The following is a 6737-nucleotide window of genomic DNA, read 5'->3' as shown; positions in this document are numbered from 1 at the left end:
GAAATGCATTCTACCAGAGTGTGAGAAACCTGGTGTAGAGGAAGGAAGTACCAATGAAGTATACGAAGGTAATGTATAAGATGTACTGCTGCCCAATACTGACATATGCAGTGAAGACTGAACACTGACAAAAAGCCAGGAGATAAAATCCATCCAGACCGACATCAGAAAGAAAATCAGAGTGGAAAAACTTTATAACAGAATGCTCTGGCTTTACATTGCACCGACACAGATAGGTCTTATGGCGACGATGGGACAGGAAAGGGCTAGGACTGGGAAGGAAGCGGCCGTGGCCTTGATTAAGGTACAGCCCCAGCATTTGCCTGGTGTGAAAATGGGAAACCATGGAAAACCATGTTCAGGGTCACCGACAGTGGGGTTTGAACCCACTATCTTCCAAATACTGGATACTGGCCGGACTTACAAAATGGAGAGGGATAAAACTTAGATGGTTTGGACATGTTAAGGGGATGGTAGAGGGAAGGATGCTGCATTAGATCATGGAGATAAAAGAGGGCAAGAGGGAGGCCCAGACTAAGGTGGTTGAAAATGATCAGAATAGTTTAATTAGCAGGGTCTTGATTTTGTTGACCAAAAAAATGCTAAAAAGGAATCTCAAAATTCTCAGATAATGTCTTGAACACTAACAAAAATGAACTAAAGCAGCAACTGTTTATTGTTAAAAGCTAAATTGTATACATTTCTAGGTACCGGTATGCACTATATTCATATATTTATACTTAATGTAATTTTTATTTTACACTATTTCAATTCTTTATTTTGGAATCTCAGTTTCCCTTAGAAACAAAATGTGAGAAGATCTTTTAAGTCATAATTGTTTTGACACCATGTAGTCTATAAAGACAATTGATCTGAAAAGGGAAATAACTCTCCTATAAAGATAATTGTACTTTAAACTTCCGAAGATGAACATTAACATTGTAGCAGACCTATGCAGATAGAGAAATTGGTTGGATGATAACCCTTTCAGACCGTGTACGCACAATTGTGTGGGTTCATACTTTATTTATGTCTGAGCTTATCTGACATTTTCTTGGTGCTAGACTGGACTGCAGTGCTTGTGCGGGACACGTAGCATGTACTTCAGTTGTTTTTATTTAGCGCTTGGCCACCAAGGGGCAGAAAGAAGACTTTAAAAGGACAGTTCATCAGCAAGATGGCGGGAAACAGTAATGCTTAAAGTAAGTATTTATTTATTGCATTCATATTAAGCTAGAAGCTTTACTGAATATCAAAATGTAATCAATGGAGTAAATTGTTTAGCGAACATAAATTGCAAACGTACAACAACGCATGTAATACCATGAGGTTTTGAATGTTGATATGCACAATTGTGCGGGCTAGGTTTCCCTGCAGGCAATGCATGCGGGAGTGCTGGGTGCTGCCATCAAAAGGATTTTAATTGTGTAAAATCGTTCCACACTGTAAAATAGAACATTTGATCATATACATGTGTATATTCACATGTTCTGAGCTGAACTATTTTATTTGTATGTAGTGAATTAAGTCCTGACACGCACAATTGTTTGGTGGCTGTTTTTCAGACGGTAGTTCTTATTTTGTAAAATAAACTGCAAACACATTCACACCTCCAGTTTTCTTTCAGGTGTGATGACAAGGTGCTGCCGCCAACAGGACTGTAAAAGTAAAACTGGTCCTCAGTGTAGAAAATGTGATGTATACTTGTGTTTGAACAAAGGTTTTAATTGTTTTAAATTATTCCACACTGTAAAATAGAACATTTGATCATGTACATATGTATGTTCACATGCACTGAGGTAATTTTTCATTTCTGTAAGTAGTGAATTAAGTCCTGACACACACACAATTGTGTGGGTGCTTTTTTTTTCAGAAGTTAATTTTTATTTTGTAGAATAAACTAAAAATGTACTATTTAAGAGCATTTTAGTCAGTTTTTGATGTATAAACAAAAAGTCACACGGCCAGTTTTCTTTCAAGTCTGAAAGGGATCACGTAAAAGATGGATACATACTGCCACTGAAGTTTACTATCTCAAAGATCTCATAATTAGAGATATCCTTCCATGAGAATTTCATCATCCTATGGAAACACCATCTTTCAAATACTTCCACATAGTCAATTTCCACCTTGAGTAGAGTCAACATTTCAGAGGTATAGAATGCATCAGTCCAAGGGTGAAAATAAGTGAACACCCACATGCCCCGGCATCTAAATTATTTCTGTGGGCCCTAAGATCTCAGCAACACGGCCGACAGAATTTAAAATTAAGTTGCTGGAAAATTTACAGTCTATAATTAATATTTGGATTTTTTCAAGCTTTGTATTATCTTTCGATGTCTATTAGTTATAATTCTACAAGTTATCATCATCAGTGTTTTGCCATATGGCAGGTCTTCACATGGCAGCTATCCACACGATCCTGTCACTTGCCACCCTCTTTGTTTCCTCATACTTGTATTCTATCCTGATACTGTCCAGCATCTGATATCTTCTCCGTCCTCTTTGTCATTTTCCATTTACCGTTCCTTCGATAGCATCTATAAGCAAGCAATCTCTCCTCATACAATGACCAATCCAATTGTGCTTCTTCTTCTTGAATTCTTGTAATTTATTTCTCTCTTCTCCAACTCTTCTCAAGACTTTTTCATTCTTTACTTTTTCTATCTATTGTATACTTTCCATTCTCCTCCAAATCCACATCTCAAATGCTTCCAGTCTTATTTCGTCTTCTTTTCTCAATGTCCATGATTCAGCTCCATACAGTGCCACACTCCATAGAACGCACTTCACGAATCGCTTCCTCAAATCTCTATCCATGCCCCCACAAGAAAGTCTACTCTTCTTATTAAATGCTTCCTTCGCAATCGCAATACGTGTTTTCACCTCTCGACTGCACCTCATGTCCTCTGTTATTACACTTCCCAAGTATTTGAAAGCATCCACCTGTTCTATTATTTCCTGACCTAACTTTACGGTTGTCTTCATTTTTCTTGTGCCTATCACCATACATTTTGTCTTTTTCTTATTAATTCTCATTCCAAATTCTTCACAGACAACATTTAGATCTGTTAGCATCGTCATCATAGCTCGTTCACTATCTGCCAGTAGGACCATGTCATCAGCAAATCTAATACATTCTATTCTCCTACCACCAACTTTCACTCCTCTTTTTCCATTCATGCATTTTTGGATAATCTTTTCCAAATACATGTTAAAAAGTATGGGGGAGAGACAGCAGCCTTGTCTTACTCCCCTTCCAATTGTGGTTTCCTCTGTCACCTCATTCCCTATCTGCACTCTTATCTTCTGCTGTAGATACAGATTCATAATCAGCCTTCTTTCCTTCCAGTCGACTCCATTCCTGCTTATAATGTCCATTAACTTTTTCCACTGTACTCTGTCAAAAGCTTTTTCCAAGTCAATGAACACAGCATATATTTCTCTTCCTCTTTCAATGTATCTCTCACCTAATGTAATTAATAGTCCAATTGCATCCCTTGTTCCTTTACCTCTCATGAAGCCATACTGTTCCTCAGAGATACAGTTGTCTAGCCTTCCATGAAGTCTTCTGTTTAGTACTCTCAGTAATACTTTGGCTGCATGTGTGATCAGACTGATGGTTCTAAAATCTTCACATTTCTTTGAATTCTTTTTCTTTTCAATTGGTACCATTACTACTGAAAGAAAATCATCTGGACATTCACCGCTTTCATATATCTTATTACAGAGATATGTTAGCTCTTTCACTCCTTTATTTCTCAGACTCTTAAAAAACTCTACCGGTAATCCATCAATCCCACTTGCTTTGTGATTCTTCATTTCTTTCAGAGCTTTTCCAACCCCCACCTCCCCCCCTTCCAGAATGCTGTATCCTTTTTCATCTTCTATTACTCTTGTCTCATCTTCTATTTCTATATCATTTGTTCTTTGACCATACTCATATAAGCACTCTAAGTACTCTTTCCACCTTACCCTTATTTCTTCAGGTTTATACACCAATGTGCCATAATTTCTTTCTATTTCCATACTGGTCCTGCTTTTCCTCCCTTCAAATACCAGTTCTGAAGCTAATTTATACATCATTTCATATTTCCCTTCCTTTTCTAGTTTCTCTATTTCCTCACATCTCTCTTTCATCCACATCTTCCTTGCTTGATCTGTTTCTCTCCTTAATTCATTGTTCAGTTTTTTGTACATTTGTTTCCCATCCTCAGATGCTACATTCTTCTATTTCCTTCTTTCCTTCCTTCCTTCCTTTCCTTTATCAGCATTGCATTTGTGACCCATTCTTTCCATATTCTTGCAGATGTCTTTTCCCAACTACTTCTTCTGCAGAATCTGTGAGTTTTTCTCTCATCCTCTTCCATGTCTCATGTGCACTTTCTTCTTTAGGACCTCTACTCCATTTTGACATAAATATGTCTTCCAGCTCCTTATCTTTACCATTTTCCTTCAGAATTTCTAGGTCAAAATATTCTCTTGGTTTGCCCTTTCTCACTTTTTTCAACCGCACTTGCAAATCTCCCACCACCAAGTTGTAGTCTGAATCTATATCTGCTCCGGGGTATGCTTTTGCTTTCTTTAGACAGTTTCTGTACCTGTTCTGTAGCATGATACAATCAATTTGATACCGTACCTCTCACCATTCAACCTAGATGTCCACATGTAATGCCGTCTCTTGTGATGTTCGAACAAAGTTTTCCCAATCGCAAGTGAGTTTTCTTTGCAGAAATTAACCAACATTTCACCCCTGTTGTTCCAAATTTTCCAACTACTTCTTTTCTTCCTTCACCAACCACTGCATTACAATCCCCCATTACAATAATGCAGGCACTTCTCTTCTCCTTTACCATAAGTTCTTCAATCTTGTCGTAGTATTCTTCTACTTCCTCATCCTTGTGTTGACTTGTTGGCATGTAAACTTGTATTAGAACAACATCCTTATTGTCACGCTTTAATCTAATCATCATCGATCTATCATCTATATAGTCCACCTTTAATACTTTGTTCTTCAGCTATTTTCCTATCATAATTGCCATGCCATAAGTACCATCTGTTTCATTTCCTGAATAAAATAACCTGTAGTCTCCACTTTCTACATGACCACAGCTTCTCCATCTTACTTCACACATTCCTATGGCATCCAGTCGATTTTTCTTCATCTCTTGTTTCGCATTTTCCAGCTTGCCACCTTGTAGCAGTGTTAGAACATTCCATGTTCCAATCCTTCTCTTCCTTCTTCCTAACCTGCTTTGACCTTCCTTTCTCATCTTCCTTCAACTTATCTTTGCTTTGTCTCATTGTTATCCCCTCTTGGAGATCTGATTGAGGGGAAGTTTTACTTCTGGAATCATTTACACAAAGAGCCATACCATCGGTTTCCAGGGAAATATAATGTGGTGGTATCCCATTACTTTCCACATAGGCAAGAAGTTGCCCAACCTAATGGGTGATTATCCCATTGTGACCGAAGATGTTCACATCCATTGTAAAGGCGCCAACAAGTGTAGACTCCAATTTCTAGGCAACGCTGGTGAGAACATGCAGAGTGCCCGTCTTTGTCATGGTTTCCATGGCATAGATGGCAAATAAAAATGGCTGGCACTTAGGGCAAATGCAAATGCAGTAAATAAATATGTCGAGTGTCTCTCTTAGGGGGTCTAGTAGTGTTATCTATGGATTGGAGACAAAATAAGATGACTAACGCCTACGGCATAAAAGACGCAGAAGACTTATCTTAAAAACCAATATCAAACGATCATAAATTCAGCAGACAACACCAACCCACACTCAATACATGCCACAGTGTCACAAACACTGCCAGAAAGCTGCTAATGAAGCACAGTTCCCTCTTATAGATGTATATATGATGCACTAACATCACACATGACCAGAAATATCAGATAAGCATGTATGACCAGATACACTAAATCATTTTTTTCACTAAAAATCTTGGTTCATCAGTGAGTGCGTACTGGAGTCAGCGAGCAGGCGACGTTGCTTCTTTTGTATATAGTTGTCTGCTGTCTCTCATTTGTGAATTTTGTTTAACAAGTTACGTATAATGAGTTTGTTTCTGTAACCAGCGGTATATCACATATAAAAAACTTTTTTCCTCCTTTTTTTTAGGGAAATGACAAAAATTTCTGATGAAATAGTAAGAACTGACTGTAGTAGTGCATCAAAAGAAAATATACCATGTGACGTTCGTCATGTTAGTGTTTTCAATACGCTGAGTACACAAATCATCAATCAACAAATGGAAAATATACGGTGATTCCAGTCGACAGTACTCCACCAGTAGTGTAGGTAGGCCTAACAAAGAGTGAAAGAGATTTTAGGCCAAGACAAATGCAAGAGACTTGGTTAGAAAAAATTGATTGGCTTGAAAAAATTAATTCAAAACTGGTTTCTCAAGAAATCATGCCAGAGTTTCTGTAAGGAGTAAATAAGGTAAGGAAAGTGGGCCTGTAGAATTTCTGGCAGGCCTCTAAACATTCTGTGCTTATTTGAACCCCTGCATCAGTCCATACAAATGTGTGTAACAATCTAATTTGTGTGTAAAGACTTAACTTACTGGTGCAAAAATATGTATATTTTTGCATAAAGCAGCCTTGGCTTGTACAATGTGAAACTTCAATTCTGCAGTGCCTTTACCATCATCAGTTAACTACTGCCCACAGTAATATACAGAATCAATATATTTTGGGTAGAAAATGGGTGATATGACAAGG

The sequence above is a fragment of the Anabrus simplex genome, chromosome 3 (assembly GCF_040414725.1).
Source record: "Anabrus simplex isolate iqAnaSimp1 chromosome 3, ASM4041472v1, whole genome shotgun sequence".
NCBI classification, from domain to species: Eukaryota; Metazoa; Arthropoda; class Insecta; order Orthoptera; family Tettigoniidae; genus Anabrus; species Anabrus simplex.
The sequence above is the reverse complement of the archived record's forward strand: the minus strand, read 5'-3'. Positions refer to the sequence as shown.